The sequence below is a fragment of the Fundulus heteroclitus genome, chromosome 20 (genome assembly GCF_011125445.2).
Source record: "Fundulus heteroclitus isolate FHET01 chromosome 20, MU-UCD_Fhet_4.1, whole genome shotgun sequence".
NCBI lineage: Eukaryota > Metazoa > Chordata > Actinopteri > Cyprinodontiformes > Fundulidae > Fundulus > Fundulus heteroclitus.
Genome location: NC_046380.1, coordinates 41,907,346 through 41,932,745, shown reverse-complemented (window position 1 = coordinate 41,932,745; position 25,400 = coordinate 41,907,346). Strand labels below are relative to the sequence as shown.

Genomic DNA, 25,400 nt, shown 5'->3' with positions numbered 1-25,400 from the left:
ACTGCTCATATGCCTACATGTAGTTGTGTAAGTTAGTAAATAGTAAATTACATTACAGAAATCCCCTTGATTATGTCTGATGTTTTTGACCGGAGGACAGCACGAGTAAGGGGGGGGACTTTGAGGTATATTGTCTTAATACGGGCCTGGTACCCTCCCCTGCAAGATGCCGCATTAAACTGACGTCATACTCAGACTTTTTGGGTGTGTGTCTATTTTATCCACCTTATTCCTGGCAGTACTGCTGTGGGACTGATTATATTGGTTGATTCTGGCTTGGTAGCCTGCATGGCTGTTTGTTTTGGTACCAAATTAAATGAATTGAGCTTTATTTTTGAAGCAACTGGTTTGCAGTCTGGCTAAGGTTCTTCTTTTGCTCTGTTACAATAATTACACGCCTACACACATCTCCTTTTGAAGCTCAGAAACGTCCAAACGTGACTGCTTGTTGTGCTGTTTTGCGGCTGCACAGTTAATCAGACAAAGCTTAACTTGCAACATGTTTAACATTCACTGGATTGCCCTGAAAACTGTGACTTTTTTCACTAGAATCTTTTTATTATCGGTGTTACTGTTTCACCGTGTCCCGTCTACGGTGAAGCACCCTCGGTGGACCCAGTTCGTTTTACCCAGTCAGGCGACCCCCACTTACTTATTACCTTGAATGTAAGACGCATAAAACAGACAAGTATGCTTTTAGTTATATTTTATCTACGTAAAGACAGAGAAATAGTTACAGTCACACCAGTGCTGATGGGCCCCTGATCGGCAGGAAGGCCTCGAGTGCTCATCACACAAACATTATAAAGGGATCTCGGGACACACCCATACAGGGGTGGTACACATCCAAACTGTGACATCAGCAGGGAAACTGTGTCACCTCCGGGGTGGTATCTGATAGATATGTGCCAATCTTTTGGGTCAGTGCCATCTAAGTGTGCCATGCAGTTCTGGGATAAACAGCTCGTTCCACTTGACCTTGTTGATATCCTAACATCGGTTAGCAACAGATGAGGAATTAAAGTGAATGTGGCTGAAGTCTCTAAATTTAAAGTGAACACTGAACGCCCAGCAGGTGTGTCCTCTACACTTTGAAAAAGTAAAGACCCCAGTGCAGGAAAATCCTTATCACACATTCTGCTTGGGCTATTACAGACGACCAGAGAAGACACATCGGCCTCTGTATAGGATTAACAATGTTGCTGAGAGCGTATCAGGTATGATTTTAGATTTTAGAAACAACAATCCATTTGGTAATAATTCATTAGTGCATGATATCTTAGTCTGTCCCCCAGTTCACATTCTCAATCTACAACTGATCCTCCAAAAAAAAAATTCAAATGCACAACTAATCTTCTCTGGTGTTTTAAAAGGATGAATTTAATCAGTGCTGGAATAAATTCCACTTTTACTTCCTTTCTTCACCCATAGAGGTGTAGACGATCAGGCAGATGATTATGGAAATCGGGAGATGGTGGTGGTATCATTATCTCCTTTCCCCCTGTCTGTGTCTAGAATCAGGAGAAGAGGCAACGAGAGAAACTAAACTTGGCCAGACTGCAGATCTTGATACTAACCGCTGCAGAGTCCTAAAAACCTCTGTGAAGTTCTGCAACATCTCTTCAACCTTAGCCTGACCCAGGAGAAGGTTCCAGTAGCAGGAAAGAAACCCTGCCTTGTTCCAGTGCATTTCAGTGACTCCAGTGCATTTCACCAAATGCAGTCAATCTACTTACCCAGCTTTGTGAGGCAGAGCCCTAGACAACAGACAGGAATGGAGACAGTAGAACCATAAACAATAATAGACTATCTCTTGAGAACTTCCCTCATCAAAGCAATTAACGTCAAGACAACACTTTATACAACATTTTTTTGGAATTAATAAAGTATTTTAAAAGTAAATGGACCTAAAAAATTATGTTATTTGTAATCAGAGTATATTTGTTCAGGTAAACCCCAATCTTAAATATGAAGGGGGGAAATTAGCCTGTTTAATCATCTTGTTTAAAGGTAGAGTGGAAAATTGCTCCAGAAATGTAGGTACGTAATGGCCAAGTCCCTTTTTGAATAGCTGCACAGTGCAAGACCCTCTTACCTTGCTCTTCTGCTCCTCAGGGGGATCATGTGGAAAAATCTCCCGAATCCACTTTGGTCTTATATCAGACCGGGCGGCAAGGGCAGGCATTGGGGGGCCGTGCCCACCCTGGACTGGAAGCTGTCTTTTTTTTTTTTTACCTCGTAGTGGCCATCGATCTATTAGTATGATCTTTGACTCTGGGTCAGACGTTCATAGCCTTCAGATATGCCGCGGCTGGGCTGTGGTTACTGTCGGTATCGGTATAGCGGGATGGATATTCTGTCTGATTACCGAACAATTACAAGAAGTGACAACGAAGCAAACAAGAGTGAACTGGAAGCAGCGCTATTAATTTCTGTTTGAAACGTCAGCATTGAAGTCAACACTGGAGTAAACATTGACGCTAGGAGGCAGTGGCGTATTTAGGCCATTTTTAGGGGTGCTCAAATCTCAGCACCACTAAAAAGTTATTGATTCAGAGTGTTCCTGTGTGTCGGTTCGGCTCTGCAAGACGTGCGTATGGTTCGCCCGGAGCGCCTCCATTTGAAGCGCTCGGCGTTACCACCATAGACATCATATACGTAGACGCGTCGTTGGGTGCGGGATCGCACATCAATGTCACCGCCATATTGTACGCGGCAGAAAAAAGGTAAGTTCTGTTGTAATGAACGTGGATCAGAGAAGATGCCTCATTCCTGTGCTGTATGGAAAGGTATTCTGGCTGATTTCACTACTTGTATCTGCCTTCTATAAACTAAGGCTACATCCATGTTACAAAACTGGAGACACTAAAGCTGCAGAGTGGCAACACAGACTATATATATATATATATATATATATATATATATATATATATATATATATATATATATATATATATATATATATATATATATGAATATATATGTGTGTGTGTGTGTATATGTTATGAATATAAGGATCAATTTCTTAAATATAAACATTGTGGTCTTCATTATTTCTTAAGACCGTGTCACATGTGAAACTTTAGGAACAGACTTTTTGCGGGAGGTCAAATTACTAATATGAGAAAAAAAGTCCTAGGACAATAAAGTAAAAAACAAAACAAAAAAACACAAAAGTGAAAAACGTCATATTATGAGAATTAAGAGGGAACATTTCCAGAATAGTCACAGTTTGCAGAATTATTTCACTCCTGGAGTAATAGTACAGGGTTAGATTAGTTTAATTTTTTTTATTCTTTACAAGAATAAATTCAGGAGAATGAAGCTAAAGGGATACGAAAATAAACTTGTAATATTACAAAAATAAAAATATTAAGAATACAAAGTATATTCTGAGATTAAAGTCCCTCTGATACTGTTTAAGTGACTGAGTAACTGCAGATTTGCCACATTTAACATGGCGGACCCTCTGACGCATCGCAGCATAGACAGAACCCGCCCAACAACGCGTCTACGTATATGATGTCTATGGTTACGTGGTGTCATTTCAACGCTGCTCTGCACCAGCGGGGGCGGAGCCTGGCACTCCACGCAGCCAATCACTAACGCGTCTGACCTTTGATTGACAAGGTAGACACCCCACTTTAACTCCACTCTCATTGGTTGTGCTGCCTTAAATTTCGCCTTCCCTCTTCCTTATTGGCTGTTTTCTATTGCGTGTGTGTGCATGCATGTGCGTGCATGCTTGGAGCGCGAGTACGGCAGTTAATACTAGACTACGAAACTAGTCCCAGTTAAGAAACTAAATATTATCTGCACTAAAATAGATGAAAGCTGCTGTACGCAGTTCTGAACAGAAGCAGGAGAGAGTTTTGATTTGGTGAACTGGAGAAATGTAAGTAACCAACGTTAGTATCTCCAAAATAGCATTTAATTCTGAAGTATAATAAATTTTATCAACAAAAACCTAATCTCTTTTATAAAACTAAATATTCTGTGCCAGGCAGGAGTTCTGAAGACTGCTGGAAAGATGGAAAAACAAAGACTGAAAGCTATTAAAAATTCAGATTCTTAGCCACAGCCGTCTGAAAAAGAAAAGGTGAGGGTTTACCTTTTACCAATATTTTGTTGCTACTATTGCTTTAATTTTTTGTCGACCCTTCGAGGCAGTTCAGGTATAAATAGCAAGTGTTATTTCTTTTACACAATATACAGTATAAGAACACCAGATGCCGCCTAAACAACTATTTTTTGTTTAGACTTTTGCTTAGTTAGGATAGCATGATTAGGATTCCACAAAATAATAGTGCTATTTATTTGACTATTTCTACTTCTAGAATTAAAATTAAGACAAATAAAACAGAGGAACACTATTTACATTGGTTTTATTGTATATAGATTTCCACACTGTCCATTAGTACAAACCAGGTCTGATGGTGATGACATGCTCACCTTCAGGGGCTTAGCCCATAAAATATTACATCATTACGAGGGTAATTTGGTACACCAACAAGTAAGAAATTATTTAATTTGTTGATGTGGTCGCAAAATGAATTCAATATAGGCCTTTACATATCTTAAAGTTAAATCTGCTTTTCTTTAATAGTCGTAATAGTATATACCAATAATATATTAATATGTTCTCATTTCAATGATGAAATGGACAACCACTCATGTAACAACTCAGTCTTGGTGTCACCAATCTTACTCAAAGTACAGTATTGGATCCTCCATGCTCCAATGTATAAAGGTTTACTGCACATTTAAACATTGACAGTGCACTATTGTTAGGGAAATAATTAGTTGTCTGAGAGGATGTAGGTAAGGAGAAACTGTTATCTACACTTCAGATATATGATGTAAGAAATGTGTTTGTCCATTTCATTACATGAAATGGACTAAAGAGAGCAACTACAACCCAGTTGTACATTTGTCGTTTGAATTTAATATTTGAAATGCTACTTCCAGTGCAGAGTAAATACATGGAATTTATTTGCAGTCCCTTGAATGTATAATTTTGCTGAGTTTTATGATGCAGACAGAGTATCTTAGATAAAAAAAAATAAGGGTGGGGTTTATCTCTGTAACGAGCAGGAAACTGGATCCCGAATTCAAACAAGACAGGTCAGTGGCGTTTTAAACAAGTTTATTTTAGATACGCCGCCGCAGGCACTCGGAGCTCGCTCTGACTGGAAACCTCCCTGCAGCAGAGACAACAGGTTAGTGATCAGCTGGTGGTGTCGGGCAAGAATGAGGGAGGCTGGATCACTAACCTGGTAGTGGGACTCCGAAGCTTGGGCTTTAACTTCGGGCCGGGGTTCCAGGACTGAAGCCGTAGAGCGACTACAGGTGGGCAGACGATCCGTTCAGGGAAATCCAGGGGCGTTATCCAGGGGGGTCCGGGTCCGATCACAGAGAGGCAGTTATCCAGCGGCAGCACAGAGAGGGGAATCCGAAAGGCGAGGTCCAGGTCCGGTCCAGGTCCGATAACAGGCGGGCTCAGAATAATCACAGGGGCAAGGCAGAATCCGGTACTCACAGGCGGGGGTCAAGGCTCCAGGCAGAATCAGAACGGGGAACAGGCAGGCTCGGTAACGGAGGGCAGAATCAGGTCAGACACGGACAGGCAGAACAAGGAAACGCTGGAATGCTCGTACAGGTGGCTTGAGACAATCTGGCACTGGCTTCTGATCTGCACGGGGATTATAAGGAGGTGAAAACAGGTGGAACCGATGAGGACTAATTGCAGGCAGGGTGGAGAATGAGCAGGTGTGGAGAACAGAGGAAAAGATCAGAGCCAGTGCCGAGATCGTCACAGAGCCCCCCCCCTCAAGGGCGGATTCCAGACGCCCTAGGCTGGTCAGGATGGGCCTTGTGGAAATCCCTGATGAGGGACTTGTCCAGAATGAGACGGGAGGAGACCCACTGGCGTTCTTCCGGTCCATAACCCTCCCAGTCGATCAGGTACTGGGTGCCTCTTCCCCACTTCCTCGACCTGAGGATGCGTCTAACGGTGTACGCTGGGGACCCATCAACAAGCCGGGTGGGTGGTGGGGAGCTGGAGGCGGGCACAAGACTTGAGGTCCTGACAGGTTTGATCTTGGAAACATGAAATGTCGGGTGAATCTTCATTGCCGGAGGCAGGCGGAGACGGACCACCACCGGGTTTACCACCTTCGAGATGGTAAAGGGTCCAATGAACTGAGGTGCCAGCTTTTTGCTCTCCACCTTGAGGGGAAGGTCTTTGGTGGAGAGCCAGACCCTATCTCCCGGCTGATAATGCGGGGCTGGGACCCGCCGGCGATTGGCAGCTCGGGCCTGAGTCTGGGAGGAGGCAAGAATAGCTCTTCTAGCTCTCCTCCAGGCACGCTGGCACCTCAGGGCAGACTGATAGGCAGAGGGGACCCTAGACTCCCTCTCCTCGATGGAGAACACCGGTGGCTGGAACCCATAAACAATGTAGAAGGGAGAGAGGCCAGTGGAGCTGGAGGGTGTGGAGTTAATTGCGTGCTCCACCCAGGGCAGATTAGGGGCCCACTTAGTGGGGTCAGAGTTACAAATGAGGCAAAGCTTGGCTTCGACCTCTTGATTGAGCCTCTGCGTCTGGCCATCCGTTTTGAGGGTGGAACCCGGAGGAGAGGCTGACAGAAATCCCCAGCATGGCACAGAATTCTTGCCAGTATTTGGCCACAAACTGAGGACCCCTGTCAGAAACAATATCCGTAGGCAAGCCATGTAGGCGAAACACCTCTCTAGCCAGGATGGAGCCCATCTCCTTGGCAGAGGGGAGTTTAGGTAAGGGTACTAAGTGGAGCATCTTGGAGAAACGGTCCACAATAGTTAGGATGACTGAGTTTCCCTCCGAGATGGGCAGGCCAGTAACAAAGTCCATGGATATATTGGACCATGGCCGGGAGGGTACAGGCAGGGGCCGGAGAAGGCCGGACGGGGGGCGTCGGGAGACCTTCGCCTGACTGCAACGGGTACAGGCAGAAACAAACTCCTTGACATCCTTGGTCAAGGTGGGCCACCAGAACTGAGACCTAGTAATGTGGAGGGACTTGGTGATGCCAGGGTGGCAGTACAGACGGGAACTGTGGCAGAATTCGAGGACCTTGCCCCTAAGGGGGTCCGGAACAAAAAGTTTGTCCTTAGGACAGGCTGCAGGGATACTTATCCCGTCCAGAGAGCCCCTGACCACTCGTTCTAACCCAAGCCTGGTAATAGCACACCTCAGACTCAGGGGCAGACAACGAATAGAGGCGGCCTCTAGGTGGAGTGGTTCCTGGTAACAGATCAATGCAGCAGTCATACGGCCGGTGAGGAGGGAGACTTGTAGCCTTAGCCTTGTTGAAAACCTCCCTTAGATCGTGGTAATCAGGGGGAACTCTGGAGAGATCCGGGTACTTCTGTTCCACCTCTCCCTTAGAAACCTGGGTGAGCTGAGCAGATAATAGGCAGGACGCAGAACAGGAGGGGGCCCAGCCCATCACTTCGACCCGGCGCCAGTCAATCTGGGGGTTATGTCTCCTGAGCCATGTAGCCCCCAGAATGATGGGAACCTGTGGGGAGTCAATGATCATAAAAGTTAACCTCTCTCTGTGGTTACCTCCCATCAGCAGCTCCACAGGCTCCGTAACGAGGCGGGAGTGATTGAGCCTGTGACTGTCCAGGGCGACGATGCTATGAGGGGACGGACCAGGGTGAAGTCTTAGATTCAGCTTTCTGGCAAACGTCTCGTCCATAAACTCTCTGCTGCTAACAGGTGAAAATCAATTATATAGTCTGAAATAGACTTTTCACTCTGCTTTAGGGATAAGAGTCCCCTGGTGGACTCTCGGCAGGGTAATAACGGGCTGAAAATTCTGGTCAACTCATGAGAGAAAGCAAAATATGAATGGCAAATAGGGGAATCATTCTGCCACTCCGAAACTGCCCACAACTTAGCCTTGCCTGTAAGCAAAGAAATCACAAAAGCCACTTTGGAGCGCTCAGTGGGGTAAGCAGATGGTTGTAGCTCAAACTGAATCTCACACTGTGTGAGAAACGCTCGGCACTGATCGGGATCGCGGCTGTAGCCCTCGGGCGGAGAGAGACGCGGTTCGGGTAGCGCTGACGTCACGGTGCGTGACGCGGCGGCTGGGGCCACTGTTTGCGGAAGTGGCGGGCCTGGAGCAGCCTGGCTGCGGAGGTGAGCGAGGATCTCGGCAACGCCGGTTTCTAGTTGAGAAATGGATTTCTCAACGCCTGCGCGCCACTGACCTTCCAGTGAGGGATCCATGCTGGCCAGATTGTAATGTAACGAGCAGGAAACTGGATCCCGAATTCAAACCAGACAGGTCAGTGGCGTTTTAAACAAGTTTATTTTAGATACGCCGCCGCAGGCACTCGGAGCTCGCTGCGCGCTCTGTGACTGGAAACCTCCCTGCAGCAGAGACAACAGGTTAGTGATCAGCTGGTGGTGTCGGGCAAGAATGAGGGAGGCTGGATCACTAACCTGGTAGTGGGACTCCGAAGCTTGGGCTTTAACTTCGGGCCGGGGTTCCAGGACTGAAGCCGTAGAGCGACTACAGGCGGGCAGACGATCCGTACAGGGAAATCCAGGGGCGTTATCCAGGGGGGTCCGGGTCCGATCACAGAGAGGCAGTTATCCAGCGGCAGCACAGAGAAGGGAATCCGAAAGGCGAGGGCCAGGTCCGGTCCAGGTCCGATAACAGGCGGGCTCAGAATAATCACAGGGGCAAGGCAGAATCCGGTACTCACAGGCGGGGGTCAAGGCTCCAGGCAGAATCAGAACGGGGAACAGGCAGGCTCGGTAACGGAGGGCAGAATCAGGTCAGACACGGACAGGCAGAACAAGGAAACGCTGGAATGCTCGTACAGGTGGCTTGAGACAATCTGGCACTGGCTTCTGATCTGCACGGGGATTATAAGGAGGTGAAAACAGGTGGAACCGATGAGGACTAATTGCAGGCAGGGTGGAGAATGAGCAGGTGTGGAGAACAGAGGAAAAGATCAGAGCCAGTGCCGAGATCGTCACAATCTCTGCGCATTTCTATATCTTCAAAAGAAAATACAGGATAGACAACAGACATATTGTGACTATATTTGGTTTAATAGGCACATATTTATCATCTGTCTCTGTTGCTGGTTGTTGAAATGGAAAAAAGTCCCAATTCGACAGTCATCAGATCCTGTGATGCTTTAAACATTAACAAACAGCATCTAGTGTGTGTCGTGGTTATAAAATTTGTATAAATGTAGCAAGAAATACTTCTTTTCTCTTTAGACAGACGAAATGCGCCCTGACGCTCAAGTCAAGCATCAAAAAATAGGAACATGCATATTGTGTAGGACCAATGATGTCAGATTAGGGAAGGTTTGTTTGTAGATGTCCCTACCAAGGTTTAAATCAAACCTACGCCCCTGCATCTTTGTTTCACAATCAGACCATGATGGGACCACAGATATTTTTAGTTGCTAAAAAAAAGCAGAGCGCAGCTATTCCTGCCATTTGGATATATTTCTATTTGAACATTTTACATCTGCAGTTATATTCTTTTCTGCACATGTGGCATCTGTGTCCGAAGCACTTCAGCTGTTCTAATGAATTGTTTCTAAACATGAGCTCAGTAGATGCAGTTGTGGTTCAGAATGTCTGTCTGAAAAGTTAAATTCAATTCAATTTTATTTATATAGTGCCAATTAATGAAACATGTCATCTCGAGGCACTTTACAAAGTCAAAATCAATCATATTATACAGATTGGTCAAACATTTCCTATATAAGGGAACCATTTGATTGCTTCAAAGTCCCGACGAGCAGCATTCACTCCTGGAGAAGCGTAGAGCTACAGGGAGAGTCATCTGCATTGTCCATGGCTTTGCAGCAACCCCTCACACTGAGCAAGCATGAAGCGACAGTGGAAAGAAAAAACACCCATTAGCTGGAAGGAAAAACCTCCAGCAGAACCGGGCTCAGTATGAACGGTTATCTGCCTCGACTAACTGGGAGTTACAGAAGACAGAGCAGAGACACAACAAGACAGGCAAAAAAGCACAGAAGCATACATTGATCCAGTTATCTGTTGTACATTAGATGGTAATAGCGGGTGATCTGTCTTCCTTGGAATGATGTCACAGTTAACAGAACGTCAGACTAGGTGTACCTACTATGAAGAGAAAGAGAGAGAGCAAAAAGTTAAAAGCTGAAATGACAACAGTCATTTCAATGTAATGCAATGCAAAACTGGAGAACAGTAGACTGGAGAACAGTAGAAATCAGTAGAGTGAGAAAAATAGGCCCTGATGTCCTCCAGTAGCCTAAGCCTGTGGCAGCATAACTATAGAGGTAGTTCAGGGTAACATGAGCCACTCTAACTATAAGCTTTGTCAAAAAGGAAGGTTTTAAGATTAGTCTTATAAGTAGATAGGGTGTCTGCCTCACGGACCAAACCTGGGAGTAGGTTCCACAGGAGAGGAGCCTTATAGCTAAAGGATCTGCCTCCCATTCTACTTTTAGAGACTCTAGGAACCACCAGCAGACATGCAGTCTGAGAGCGAAGTGCTCTGTTAGGAACATACGGGGTAATCAGAGCTCTGATATATGATGGAGCTTGATTATTAAGGGCTTTATACGTTAGAAGAAGAATTTTAAATTATATTCTTGATTTAACAGGAAGCCAAAGATGGGAAGCTAAAATAGGAGAAATATGATCCCTCATGTTGATTTTCATCAGAACTCTTGCTGCAGCATTTTGGATCAGCTGAAGACTTTGAACTGCATTTTGTGGACTTCCTGATAGTAAAGAATTACAATAGTCCAGCCTTGAAGTAACAAATGCATGGACTAGTTTTTCAGCATCACCCCTGGACAGAATGTTTCTAATTTTGGCGATATTCCTGAGGTAAAAAAAGGAAACTCTTGAAACCTGTTTAATATGGGATTTAAATGACATGTCTTGGTCGAAAACAACACCAAGATTTTTTACTTTATTACCAGAGGGCAAGTTAATGCCATCCAGATTAAGTGATTGATTAAGAAGTTTATTTTTTGAGGACTCTGGTCCAAAGATTACAACATCTGTCTTGTCAGAATTTAAGTGCTGGAAATTTAAAGTCATCCAGCTTTTGATGTCATCAAGACATGACTGCAGTCAAAGTAACTCATTGGATTCATCAGGATTCATGGATAAATGTAGCTGAGTGTCATTAGCATAATAGTGGAAAATTATTAATCCCATGCTGTATGATAATTTTGCCAATCGGAAGCATATATATAGTAAAGAGAATTGGTCCAAGGACTGAACCCTGTGGTACTCCACAGGTGACCCTAGAGTTTGAGGAAGATTTATTATTAACATGAACAAACTGGAATCTGTCCGACAGATAAGATTTAAACCAGCCTAATGCTTTCCCCTTACTCCCTACAGTAGGCTCAAGTCTTTGTAGGGGAATATTGTGATCAACTATGTCAAATGCAGCGCTGAGATCTAACAGGACAAGCATAGACACAAGTCCATTATCTGAGGCCATGAGAATATCATTGGTGACTGTGAAGGTCTGACCAGTAAGGCAAAAGGACAAACGCATATTTAAATAAATACTAACACTGAGGAAAAGATGGAGGAACCTCAGCAGTGACCTTCACCAGAGCTGTTTCAGTGCTATGATGAGCTCTGAAGCCTGACTGAAACTCCTCAAGTAGGTCTTTACTTTGTAAATGTTTACATAGTTGATTAGCAACTACTTTCTCAAGAGATTTAGATAAGAAAAGAAGATTAGATATAGGTCTGTAATTTACTACCTCATCTTGATCAAGAGATGGTTTCTTAAGTAAAGGTTTAATAACAGCTACTTTAAAAGCCTGTGGTACATATCCATTTACTAAGGATAGATCAATCATGTCTAAAATAGGACCACTGATCAAAGGGAATACCTCCTTAAACAACTTGGTTGGGATTGGGTCTAACATACAGGTAGAAGGTTTAGATTAAGCTAAAATTTTAGATAGCTCAGAAAGCTCTACTGCTTCTAAACAGTTCAGACACTGCGCAGGTTCTAAAGATTCCTCCAACGCTGCCTCACTTACTGAGGACAAGATAATCATGTTTGGGAGGATTCCAATTATTTTATTTTTAATGCAATCAATTCTATTTATGAAGAATCCCATAAAATCATTACTGCTAAGAGCTAAGGGAATGGATGGATCAACGGAGCTATGACTCGGTGTAAGTTTGGCAACTGTACTGAAGAGAAATCTAGGATTATTTTTGTTCTCCTCAATTAATGATGAAAAATATGCTGCTCTAACTCTGCGAAGGGTCTTGTTATACAACAATAGACTGTCCCTCCAGATTAGGTAGGATTCTTTTGGTGTGTAGAGCGCCATTTTCTCTCCAATTTCCTAACATTGTGCTTCAAGGAACGCAGCTCTGAATTAAACCAGGGAGCCAGCTTTCTGTGAATAATCACCTTCTTTTTCAAGGTAGCTACATTGTCTAATGCAGAACACAATGATGAAGTCATACCGTTAACAAAGACATATATTTGTGAATGGGAAGAAACAACATTGCTTCTATCTGCAGGGTATTTCTGCAATACTGACGATATTAAAAGAGGGACAGACTCTTTAAAGTTTGATGCAGCATTGTCTGATAAAGATCTACTATAATGGAACCCTCTTTTGGGGGTGGAGAACTCAGTTAGATTACACTCAAATGTTATAAAAAAATTATCAGATAGGACAGGGTTGTGAGGAAATACTGTTAATTCTTCAATACCATATGTCAGCACAAGGTCTAAAGTATGGAGCAAAGAGTGCACATTTTGAGCAAAACCTGAACCTGAAATCTGAACTGTATGTTTTTTTTTCCTAATAAGGAAACTATTTCTCTTAATCTGAGTTTTAAAAAAGACAAAGTTCAGTATGCAAATTCATAAAGGAAATGTGTATTAACTTATTAGCAATTTGCTTGACAGAAGACATGGACTGGTCATGAGACCGCCTTAATATATGGCAGGCTTATGTCTTATATGAGACTGCATATCTAATGGTATATATATATATATATATATATTAGGGCTGGGCAAGTTAACGCGTTAATTTTGCGTTAATTCATTAGACTATTAACGGCGATATTTATTTTATCGCGCATTAACGCATGTTGCTCACATGCTTTCAGTCAGTGTCAGTCAGCAGGCGCGCTGACTGCAGCGCGCTGTCACGGCAGCACTCTCCCGCCCCCCCTCCCCTCTCGTACATGGCTCAGCGGCGCCAGCCAATCAGCACGCAGGCTCAGCCTGGCCCGCCCGCTCAGCTCTCACACAAACTTAGCAAACAAACAGCTGAGAGAGACCGCAGCAGCGAAAAAACATGAAGGGGAAGTAGCACCGTTTGGCTTTATTTTAATACCGTAAATGAAATCAAGCTGTATGTTTTGTAAAAAGCCGGTTCATTTCAGTGGAAACACAACAAATTTATCTAAGCACGTGAAAAAACATGAAAACGTCGAGCCACAGAAACTGAGAGAGGAGACGAAACTTCTGTCATTGCCCCGACAGACCCACAGACTGACGTCTCTGACTGAGGCGTTTCAGTCCTCCAGGGAACATCCAGGTAGATCAGTGGATGGATGGATGGATGGATGGATGTTACTGGAGCCCACACATAACATGTAATTAAAACCTTGAAAGAACCCAGTACATATATTAAAAAGTGTTATTTAAGATAAGATAACATTAAATTTATAGGATTAAAGCAACAGGCAGGTGCACACAACACAGACAAAATTACATAAGGATTGAAATATATAAGAGGTGGATTAGCGAAAAAACACTGAACATTATTATTATTATTATTTAATTGTAATAATAAAATAAAAACCACAAAACCCAAAAGGTCAACAGTTTCATGATACATCAAGCTTAGGGACTGGCTAATATACAGCAGGTCAAAAAAGGCCATATTTTGGCTGCAGTGCTTGCTGTTCTCTTATGAAGAAAAGATCAAGTAGTGCACTAAATTCAATAGATGGGTTGAAAATATCCAGTATAAAATAAGTGCTACAAATGTTACAACACTTTTGTTCATATGGCAGCAGAACATTAAAATAAAAGTGCTCTTTACACTACTTTTGAATTCATTCTTGGAGTTTGTAAATACAATGCGATTAATCGCGATTAATCAGGGCGATTAATCGCGATTAAATATTTTAATCGTTGCCCAGCCCTAATATATATATATATATATATATATATATATATATATATATATATATATATATATTGGGTGCGATTTGCCAGGGGTGATGGGGGGGATTTACCCCCCCCTCTGCTTGTGACGTCCCCCCCTCTGGTCATTCATGTTTTATCCCTGGGGGGGATACATTCCTACCCCCTCTGGTCTGAATTTAAAAATGTATATAAATTAGGGCTGTCAGTTTTAACGCATAAGACCACAACGCCGACATTTTTTTGTCGCCGTTAATCGCGCGTCAAAACACACACACCGTTCCCTGATGTTTTTCCCCACCGCGCTCTCCGGACTGTGTTTCTTTTACCCTCGGCGCTTTCCGTAGTTTCAAGAGAGCTAGAGACTCAAGCAAAACAGACCCGCGCTCACTGTTGCACAGGCTGTTCATTTCATGCGACTTTGGGCTTCTTTAATTCTAAAGGCACTTGTAAATTTTATAAGTCACGGGTTGCGGTTTTTTTTGGGCAGATTTCTGAAAGTGAAATCGCTTATTTGGGCTCTAAAATAGGTGACGAAACAGCGGTTATTAAGAGACCTGCCTTCACTAGACACTGAGTGTATCCAGCTGAAATATCCCTCCACCATAGGAGCCAACGGTAGTAAAGGCAGACAGAGCAACTCTGCACGTATTTTCTGCAGTTTACGGTGCAATAACCGGTGATAACTGCTGAAAGTAGATTACTTGGTTCAGATCACCATTTTGAGCAGACATTGGTTCGGAAGATGAGCTTTTAACATGCTAAGAACATTGCAGAAACCCAACCCATAAACCGTACTTTAATGCTTATTAATTTGTTTTCTCTGTTTTTGACAAACTAAGGCTGAATCACGTTGCCAAACGAAGGACCTGGAGTTACTAAACAGTTGCTAAACAGTCTCTTTCAGGGTACTAAGCTCCTGCCCAGTTGCAAGCAAAGTGTAAGACTGGAATGACCTGGAAATTGAAAACCATTTTCCAGGCTTAAACTGTATGAATATGGATATAAACAGCAGAAAAAATATTCAAAGAAGTTATTGTTGGTGTGAAAGCTCAGAATTAGATGTGTGTGTGAGAGAGTGAAAAAACGAACAATAAAACTTATGACTTTATTGAAATGTAAAATTTTTATTAATGCCTAATACCATGTCTATCTTTGTTTAAGAGGCAAAAAAATATATTGGCATGGTATTTATTTACAAATTTATTTACACATTGTGTAAACATCAGGGCGTCATGATTAGTCATTTAGCCATCATAGTCCAGAGTTTAACATTTGGCACTAGAATGTTTTCATTCCAATTCTCAAAAGTGCTTGAAAAATAACAAAATAGAATTTTTTTTTGTACAAGCATGTATTTTATTAGTGTCATTTATTGCAAAATTGCATATTAAAATGCCCATACAGGCTATTACATTTTCAGAAATAAAAGGATAAAACATACAATTAATTTGCAATTAATCTCGAGTTACCTATCGACATTATGTGATTAATCGAGGAAATGATCCCGCCCTCTGTTTTTTTTGCAAATCGCACACTGTATATATATATATATATATATATATATATATATATATATATGTCATGGTTGAGTTTTGGTTGGGCTTTGTTTTTCTGTTATTTTCATTTTTTCATCTTTTTTGAGTTAGGTTTAATTTTATTTGTTTTCAGTCATCAGTTATTTTCTGTCAATTTTTCACCTCACCTCCTCAGCAGTCAGTCACACCTGTTATCATTTGCTGGTTAATTAGTCAAACCCTGGTTTCACCTGTTAGTTCTCTATTTAAACCTCCCTCTGTCTTCAGTTCAGCACTGGGCCGTCATCATTCCACACCTCTCCATGCCAGTCCCCGTTTTGCCTTGGAAGCTTTGTTTTGCTCCTGTTGTTAAGGTTAGTCCTGCCAGTTACTCTAAAGACTGTTTGTTCACTGTTTGTTCCTGGAAAGGCTCTGCTCTGTGCCTTGGTGTCTCTCTAGTTCTGCTAACCTGACTAGCCGCCCTGGAGAAGCTCAGCTCTGGGCATCGGTTACTCTCAAGTTCTGCTAACCTGACTAGCCGCCCTGGTGAAGCTCAGCTCTGTGCCCTGGTGTCTTCTATGAACTGCTAACCTGAGTGCTATGAGGCCTGCTAGCCGAGCAGCTCTTAGCAAGTGTGGACTCTCTGTCTCCGGGCCGTCAGCTCCTGCCATCACCTTCACTCAGTTTCTGTGCAACCAGCTCCTCATCAGACCTCCACCCATCAACCTTGCAATAAAGACTCTCAAACTTTTAGTCCCGTGTGTGTGTCCTGAAGTTCATCGGTAAACAAAATCATGTCAGTACGGCCCAGTCAAAAGGTGAACTCAGGCGCCATGCGGGGCTTACCTGCTGGAGTTGACGACCCGGAGATCCTCGCATATTTGGAGATGTGCGAACGCCAGATGAGGGAGAGGTACGCCAGGATGGCTTCCGCCCGGGACCCTGCGCCACCCGTCCGGACTGACTCCACTCCCCAGGTGGTTTACGTGGGCGTTGTTACGGCTACCCCGGAACCCGGGAACGGAAGCCGCTCAGCCTCTCGTCGTCTCGGTCATCATCTCCATGACTCACAGCTGGCCCCTCGAGTAAGGCACATCGTTCCACCTAGCAGACCCCCACGCGTCGAGGAGAGCCAGCTGTGGGAGTTCTACTACGGAGACCGAGACGACCTTCTGCCCTGTTGGCCAGCTGCCACCCCCGAGATTGCCTCAGATTCCTCATCTGTCCCCTCCCGGCGAAGACGGTCCGTCAAGGTTCAAGAGGAGGATCCGCCTCCAACCTCGCCGCTCTCCGAAGCCTGTAGCCCGGCGCCGCTCTCCGAAGCCTGTAGCCCGGCGCCGCTCTCCGAAGCCTGTAGCCCGGCGCCGCTCTCCGAAGCCTGTAGCCCGGCGCCGCTCTCCGAAGCCTGTAGCCCGGCGCCGCTCTCTGAAGCCTGTAGCCCGGCGCCGCTCTCTGAAGCCTGTAGCCCGGCGCCGCTCTCTGAAGCCTGTAGCCCGGCGCCGCTCTCCGAAGCCTGTTGCCCGTCACAGCCCGAAGTAGCCGAAGAGTTGGTTCAGTCTCCGCCCGAAAGCTTCGAGCTGCCTAAAACAGACCCGTCGGCCGACGAGGGAGTTGTTTCGCCTCAAGCCGAGGCCGACGAGGGAGCTGTTCCGCCTCAAGCCGAGGCCTCCGAGGGAGCCGCTTTGCCTCAGTCCGAGGGAGCCGCTTTGCCTCAGTCCGAGGGAGCCGCTTTGCCTCAGTCCGAGGGAGCCGCTTTGCCTCAGTCCGAGGCCTCCGAGGGAGCCGCTTTGCCTCAGCCCGAGGCCTCCGAGGGAGCCGCTTTGCCTCAGCCCGAGGCCTCCGAGGGAGCCGCTTTGCCTCAGCCCGAGGCCTCCGAGGGAGCCGCTTTGCCTCAGCCCGAGGCCTCCGAGGGAGCCGCTTTGCCTCAGCCCGAGGCCTCCGAGGGAGCCGCTTTGCCTCAGCCCGAGGCCTCCGAGGGAGCCGCTTTGCCTCAGCCCGAGGCCTCCGAGGGAGCCGCTTTGCCTCAGCCCGAGGCCTCCGAGGGAGCCGCTTTGCCTCAGCTCAAGTCCCGTGAGGAGGTCCAGGAGGACCTGCCTCCGCCCAAGTCCCGTGAGGAGGTCCAGGAGGACCTGCCTCCGCCCAAGTCCCGTGAGGAGGTCCAGGAGGACCTGCCTCCGCCCAAGTCCCGTGAGGAGGTCCAGGAGGACCTGCCTCCGCCCAAGTCCCGTGAGGAGGTCCAGGAGGACCTGCCTCCGCCCAAGTCCCGTGAGGAGGTCCAGGAGGACCTGCCTCCGCCCAAGCCTCGTGAGGAGGTCCAGGAGGATCCGCCTCTGGCCTCGGTTTCCGCCGAGACCTGTAGCTTGGTGCCGCCTCCGACTGATCTGTTTGGCCGGAGCCGCAGATTGCGGACTTCGAGCCGCTCGACTCTGCCTCGTCGGGGCCGTCCACCACGGCGCCCGCCTCTGACTCCTCTGTTTGGCCGGAGCCGCAGACTGCGGACTTCGAGCCGCTCGACTCTTCCTCGTCGGGGCCGTCCACCACGGCGCCCGTCTCTGACTTTCCTGTTCGGCCGGAGCCGCCGACCGTGGTCTCCGGGCCGCTTGACTCTGCCTCGTCGGGGCCGCCCTCCTCGAGGGTTTAATCGGGCGATGCTGCTCCGCCGCCTGCCTCGTCCAGGACGACCTCCACGAAGACTTTTTCTTTTTTTTTTGCTCAGCAGCCGTTTTTGCCTGAGCCCTTAAGGCCAGTGCCTTGTTGTTTGTTTTGGGCTCGATTTCAGTTTTTGATTTACTTAGGATTTTTGGGGTTTTAGAGTTATTTAGGGGTTCTTGTTTTCTTAGAGTTCTTAGTCTCTGTTTTGCTTTTGTTTTTCCTGCTCCGTTTTAGGATTCTAGATTTTGCCTTAGTTTCCAAGCTTTGCTTTATTTCCTCATTTGTAGCCTTAGTTCTCTGGTTTTCTCGTTAGTTTACTTATTCATGTTCTAGTTTTCTTGTTTTGCCTTAATTTCTAGTTTAGCCTTAGTCTCCTAATTTTGCTTAAGTATTGTTTTTTTTTTACCTTAGTTTTTCAGCTTCAGCTTTGTGTTACTTTAGCTATCTAGTTTTTACAGTAGTTTACCAGTTCGGGTCCTAGTTTCTCTGTTTAGTTTTAATTTTCTGGTATCGTTTTAGTTTTCTGCTTAGTGTTTTTGTTTTGATTCAAGGGTTAGCTTTAGTTTTTTCTTTTGTGGTGCTATCCCTGTTCTAGTCTTGCCTTTATTTTTTAATTCTTAGTTTAAATTCTTTATTTTGTCCTGCGCTCTCCCAGTGCTCCTTAGTTCCTAGCGCTTGCTTAGGCTTCTGACCCCTGATATGAGCTGTTTCACGCTCCTTCGGTTTGGCTTAGTTAAGTTTTTGGCCTTCTTGTTCCTCGGCCTTCTCAAATTTAGACCCCTTGGATCCTCGGCGTGTTTGACGCCCTCCGTTCTCCAGAATTTAGACGCCCTTAGTTCCTGGTATTTTTGTTTCCTGGCGTGTTAGGACGCCCTCTGACCCCTGTAGATTTTGTGTTTTTCCGGCGTGTTAGAACGCCCTTTGTCTCCTGGCGTTTTAGGACGCCCTCCGCTCTTGTTTCCTGGCGTATTAGGATGCCCTTTGTTCCTGTTTCCCTGGTGTTTAGATTCCTGGCATTTAGATTTAGTGTTCCCGGCGTGTTTAGACGCGCTCTGTTCTCGGTTCCCCGGCGTGTTAGGACGCCCTTTGTTCTCGGTTCCCCGGCGTGTTAGGACGCCCTTTGTTCTTGGTTCCCCGGCGTGTTAGGACGCTCTCTGACTCTTGGTTCCCCGGCGTGTTAGGACGCTCTCTGACTCTTGGTTCCCCGGCGTGTTAGGACGCCCTCTGTTCTCGGTTCCCCGGCGTGTAAGTACGCCCTCCGTTCTTGTTCCTAGGCGTTTAGATGTTCCTGCTTTCCTCACATCCCGACGTTCTCTTCCCCAAGCCCCGGCGCTTCCCTCACGCCCCGGCAGGTTTCCCTTTGGCGCTGTCGTGCGCCCGTTCCTTCCCTTTGGCGCTGTCGTGCGCTCGTTCCTTCCCTTTGGCGCTGTCGTGCGCCCGTTCCTTCCCTTTGGCGCTGTCGTGCGCCCGTTCCTTCCCTTTGGCGCTGTCGTGCGCTCGTTCCTTCCCTTTGGCGCTGTCGTGCGCTGTCCTTCCCTTTGGCGCTGTCGTGCGCTCGTTCCTTCCCTTTGGCGCTGTCGTGCGCTCGTTCCTTCCCTTTGGCGCTGTCGTGCGCTCGTTCCTTCCCTTTGGCGCTGTCGTGCGCTCGTTCCTTCCCTTTGGCGCTGTCGTGCGCTCGTTCCTTCCCTTTGGCGCTGTCGTGCGCTCGTTCCTTCCCTCTGGCGTTGTCGTACGCCCGTTCTTCCCTCTGGCGTTGTCGTACGCCCGTTCTTCCCTCTGGCGTTGTCGTACGCCCGTTCTTCCCTCTGGCGTTGTCGTACGCCCGTTCTTCCCTCTGGCGTTGTCGTACGCCCGTTCTTCCCTCTGGCGTTGTCGTACGCCCGTTCTTCCCTCTGGCGTTGTCGTACGCCCGTTCTTCCCTCTGGCGTTGTCGTACGCCCGTTCTTCCCTCTGGCGTTGTCGTACGCCCGTTCTTCCCTCTGGCGTTGTCGTACGCCCGTTCTTCCCTCTGGCGTTGTCGTAAGCCTGTTCTGCCCTCTGGCGTTGTCGTAAGCCTGTTCTGCCTTGTGGCGATGTAAGCCTGTTCTGCCCGTTTTTGCCTTGTGGCGATGTTCGCCTGTCAGCGTCGGTTAGATGCCCTTTGTTGGCCTACCAGGGGCTGTTAGTAACCCCTTTAGTCCGCTTTTGTTTTTCCTTGTTTCAGATCGCCCTGAGTGGGTAGTTTTTTTGTTTTTGGCCCACCATCCGTACCACCCTCCACCCACCCTGCTTTGATCTGTTTGGTTTGACCCTAGCCCGCCATCCGTACCACCCTCCTCCCACCCTGTTTCGGTCACCTTGTAGTTTGTTTTGTTTTTTTTTTGGTATGTTAGGCCGTCCGGAGACCGGCCTTGAGGGGGGGGTAGTGTCATGGTTGAGTTTTGGTTGGGCTTTGTTTTTCTGTTATTTTCATTTTTTCATCTTTTTTGAGTTAGGTTTAATTTTATTTGTTTTCAGTCATCAGTTATTTTCTGTCAATTTTTCACCTCACCTCCTCAGCAGTCAGTCACACCTGTTATCATTTGCTGGTTAATTAGTCAAACCCTGGTTTCACCTGTTAGTTCTCTATTTAAACCTCCCTCTGTCTTCAGTTCAGCACTGGGCCGTCATCATTCCACACCTCTCCATGCCAGTCCCCGTTTTGCCTTGGAAGCTTTGTTTTGCTCCTGTTGTTAAGGTTAGTCCTGCCAGTTACTCTAAAGACTGTTCGTTCACTGTTTGTTCCTGGAAAGGCTCTGCTCTGTGCCTTGGTGTCTCTCTAGTTCTGCTAACCTGACTAGCCGCCCTGGAGAAGCTCAGCTCTGGGTATCGGTTACTCTCAAGTTCTGCTAACCTGACTAGCCGCCCTGGTGAAGCTCAGCTCTGTGCCCTGGTGTCTTCTATGAACTGCTAACCTGAGTGCTATGAGGCCTGCTAGCCGAGCAGCTCTTAGCAAGTGTGGACTCTCTGTCTCCGGGCCGTCAGCTCCTGCCATCACCTTCACTCAGTTTCTGTGCAACCAGCTCCTCATCAGACCTCCACCCATCAACCTTGCAATAAAGACTCTCAAACTTTTAGTCCCGTGTGTGTGTCCTGAAGTTCATCGGTAAACAAAATCATGTCAATATATATATATATATATATATATATATATATATATATATATATATATATATCCATCCATCCATCCATCCATTTTCCAAACCGCTTAATCCCTCATGGGGTCGCGGGGGTTGCTTGTGCCTATCTCCAGCGTACACCCTGGACAGGTCGCCAGTCTGTCGCAGGGCAACACAGAGAGACAAACAGGACAAACAACCATTTATTTATATAAATATATATATATATATATATATATATATATATATATATATATATATATATATATATATATATATATATTAGTGCTGTCAAACGATTAAACATTTTAATCGCGATTAATCGCATAATGTCGATAGTTAACTCGAGATTAATCGCAATTAATCGCATATTTTATCCTTTTATTTCTGAAAGTGTAATAGCCTGTTTGGGCATTTTAATGTGCAATTTTGCAATAAATGACACTAATAAAATACATGCTTGTACAAAACATATTTTTATGTTATTTTTCAAGCACTTTTCAGAATTGGAATGAAAACATCCTGGTGCCAAATGTTAAACTCTGGACTATAATGGCTAAATGACTAATCATGACTCCCTGATGTTTACACAGTGTGTAAACAAATGTGTAAATAAATACGTTTTCATGCCGATATATTTTTTTTGCCTCTTAAACAAAGCTAGACATGGTGTTATGCATAAACATATAAATTAATAAAAATTGTACATTTCAATAAAGTCATAAGTTTTGTTCATTTCTTCACTCTCTCTCTCACACATCTAATTCTGAGTTTTCACACCAACAACAATACAGGTCATTCCAGTCTTACACTTTGCTTGCAACTGGGCAGGAGCTTAGTACCCTGAATGAGACTGTTTAGCAACTGTTTAGTAACTCCAGGTCCTTCGTTTGGCAACGTGATTCAGCCTTAGTTTGTCAAATACAGAGAAAACAAATTAATAAGCATTAAAGTACGGTTTATGGGTTGGGGTTTCTGCAATTTTATCAATGTGTAAAAGCTCATCTTCAGAACCAATGTCTGATAAAATAGTGATCTGCACCATGTAATCTACTTTCAGCAGTTATCACCGGTTATTGCCCCGTAAACTGCAGAAAATACGTGCAGAGTTGCTCTGTCTGCCTTTACTACCGTCGGCTCCTATGGCGGAGGGATATTTCAGCTGGATACACTCAAATGTAGTGCAGGCAGGTCTCATAATAACCGCTGTTTCGTCACTTATTTTAGAGCCCAAATAAGCGATTTCACTTTCAGAAACGTGCCCAAAAAAAAAAACCGCAACCCATGACTCATGAAATTTAGAAGCGCTTTTAGAAAAAATAAGCCCAAAGTTGCATGTGTCCGAGGGTAAAAAAAGAAACCCTTCGGGGCAAGTACACCTCGCTGCAGCCTGCGGAACGGGGCGGGGACGGACCAGTGTCAGTCTCATACCTTATATGGAAATGGGACTATTGCACTCCGGAAATGAAGGGGGCGCTAGTGACACTATTTCCTGTACCAGCCGTGTTATAGTAATTATAATAATAATAAAGCAATTTATTTGACAACAGCTTTCAAAACGCCCAAGAACACTTTTAACTTAAAAAATACAAATTAAACTGTAAAGAAATGGCTAAAAAAAAAAAAAAAAAAAAAAAAAAAAAAGACGTGCTGTCACATGGTATGTCTGTCATGTGATATGTCCTTTTTTATTTTTAAATCTTTATTAAATCTTATTTTCGGATGTTAAAATTACATTAACAATCTATGATAAGCAACAAAAAGGAATCATTATGGAGAAGTATTTATCTATCCTTACACCCTATAAAAACAAATGTCATAAAACATAAATCAAAGTAATATTTTAGAGACAAATGTACATTACATTTAGAACACATTTATTCATCCATTAATTATCATACACGCACGCCTATCCCTATAGTGGGATCGTTAGGGCTGCTGCGGTGGATCCTGGACAGATTCCCAGTCCATCGCAGATTAAGAAAACCATCCATCCATCCATCCATTTTCTGACCCCCGCTGAAACCTTCATGGGGTCGCGGGGGTGGCTGGTGCCTATCTCCAGCGTTGATTAAGAAAACAGATATAACCAAATACTTGCTGGTGCTGAAGTTCAAATAACAGATTTTGATGTTGTGAATGGTACTCTTAAAATAAATAAGTTCAAATCTAAAATATAATAGCCTTCGCCTTATTTAATAAGGACTAGATAGAAAAGAGGTTTGGTCGGTGATACAATTTTGGCCAATTTAGTACGTGCACTTTTGTTCTGTTTATTTGCCAAATATTTTTCTTACTATTCATATTGTGAAACATTGTAAAAACAAACCAAAGGACTTTTAAACTTCTAACAAGTGGCATTCCGAAAACTATAATATACTTGGTTGCAGTGTTGACTCAACTCATCATTGTTTACCAAAATGTCTCATTGGAAACTTTTAATATAAGGACTCCAGCTGAACCAGTAAACTGATTGGTGTCCCACTATTCCATTTAGAATTTCCACATCAATTCTACCAATTGCAATCGATTCATAAACTGCGTTCCAAAGACCTTAAATATTTAATTTTTGCAAAACCCAAGGGGATTCATTTGAAACTTTAAATCTCAAAGAAAGGTTTTTGAAAGTTTATTTGACAAGAAATAATCTTTGGCGCTCAGAACCGTCACTAGACATGGCGCTGGTAACCGCCAGAGGGAATGATCTGCTGTGGATGAGTTTTCTTTTTTCTATAAAACCTTTTTGAATGAAATCATTGGATACATAAATTAAACTAATGTGTAAATTCTAACTATAACTGTCTTCATCTCACCTGCTCAGCCAATATCCTGATAACATGCCTCCGTCCCAGCCTAACGGGGGCGGTTTCAGCTCCTCCACCCTTTATAAAGTCCGGCTTGTTGTGTGCAACTGCTCCTCACCTGAGCTTTCTTCACCCCTACACGGTCTCCACTTTCGCACAGCATACCTTTCATCTTATGTTTGTGTCATTACTTTGTAACCGGACAAAATGTTTCTGTATGTGCTTGCTTTATTACAAAAAAAAAAAAAGTTGATTCTGACTGTTAAAACATAAACAACTTAGCCGTTTATCAGTTTTGTAAAAAAAAAATTTATTGACACATATAAAATATTGCACATTATTAACTTTGCTTGTCTATCTAATTTTTAAAACAAGGTTATCCAATTGTTAAACAACACTGTTACAATATATTTACAACTACTTTATTGGTTCTACTTTCTCTCCAAGATATTACAGCCACAATGTAACAACACCACTTATATGAAAACCAAATAATGGTAATAATGTAATACATTAAAATAACACATTATGAAAAAGAATGACTGCATAAGGCAAATGTACTTCAGCAGAAATTATTTAAAATGGCATCTCACAAAAAAAAAAAAAAAAAAAAATATGTGACAACTGAAATGTGTAAAAGACTGGAAAACAACTAATATTCTCCTTGCATACAGTATTGACATTCAGGACAGTGTCCAGGTTTGCCATCAGAGTAGTAACGAGGGTACTCTCCTCGTCTTCCATTTCCGGTGAAGCCCACACAGTCTTTATATTGCCGGTTGCAGGAAGAACACGTTTCAATCGCAAAAGGAATCCGATTTTCTGCCTTGAATGACTCTGAAAATTTACCCCAGTGGATCTCACCTGTTAATAAAAAATAGATTTCATGTAGTTAAAATCTAATTTTGCATGTTTTAAGTGAAAAAGATTAAAGGTCCTTACCATCCAGCCAAGCAAAGTGAGTCTGTGGGAGCCATTTATAGTTGTTGGTGTTTAGGTATGGTTTGTTTCTGGTTTATTTGTTTTGGGTGGCGGTGTTTTGTTTAGGTTGACACACTG

At 44.5% G+C, this 25,400-nt stretch overlaps 1 protein-coding gene across 1 annotated transcript in view; it reads left to right on the top strand.

Moving 5' to 3' along the window:
- Window positions 1–25,400, top strand: part of LOC118567107 (kelch domain-containing protein 8A-like) — a 51,368-nt gene that overhangs the window by 1,199 nt on the left and 24,769 nt on the right. The window lies entirely within an intron of this gene.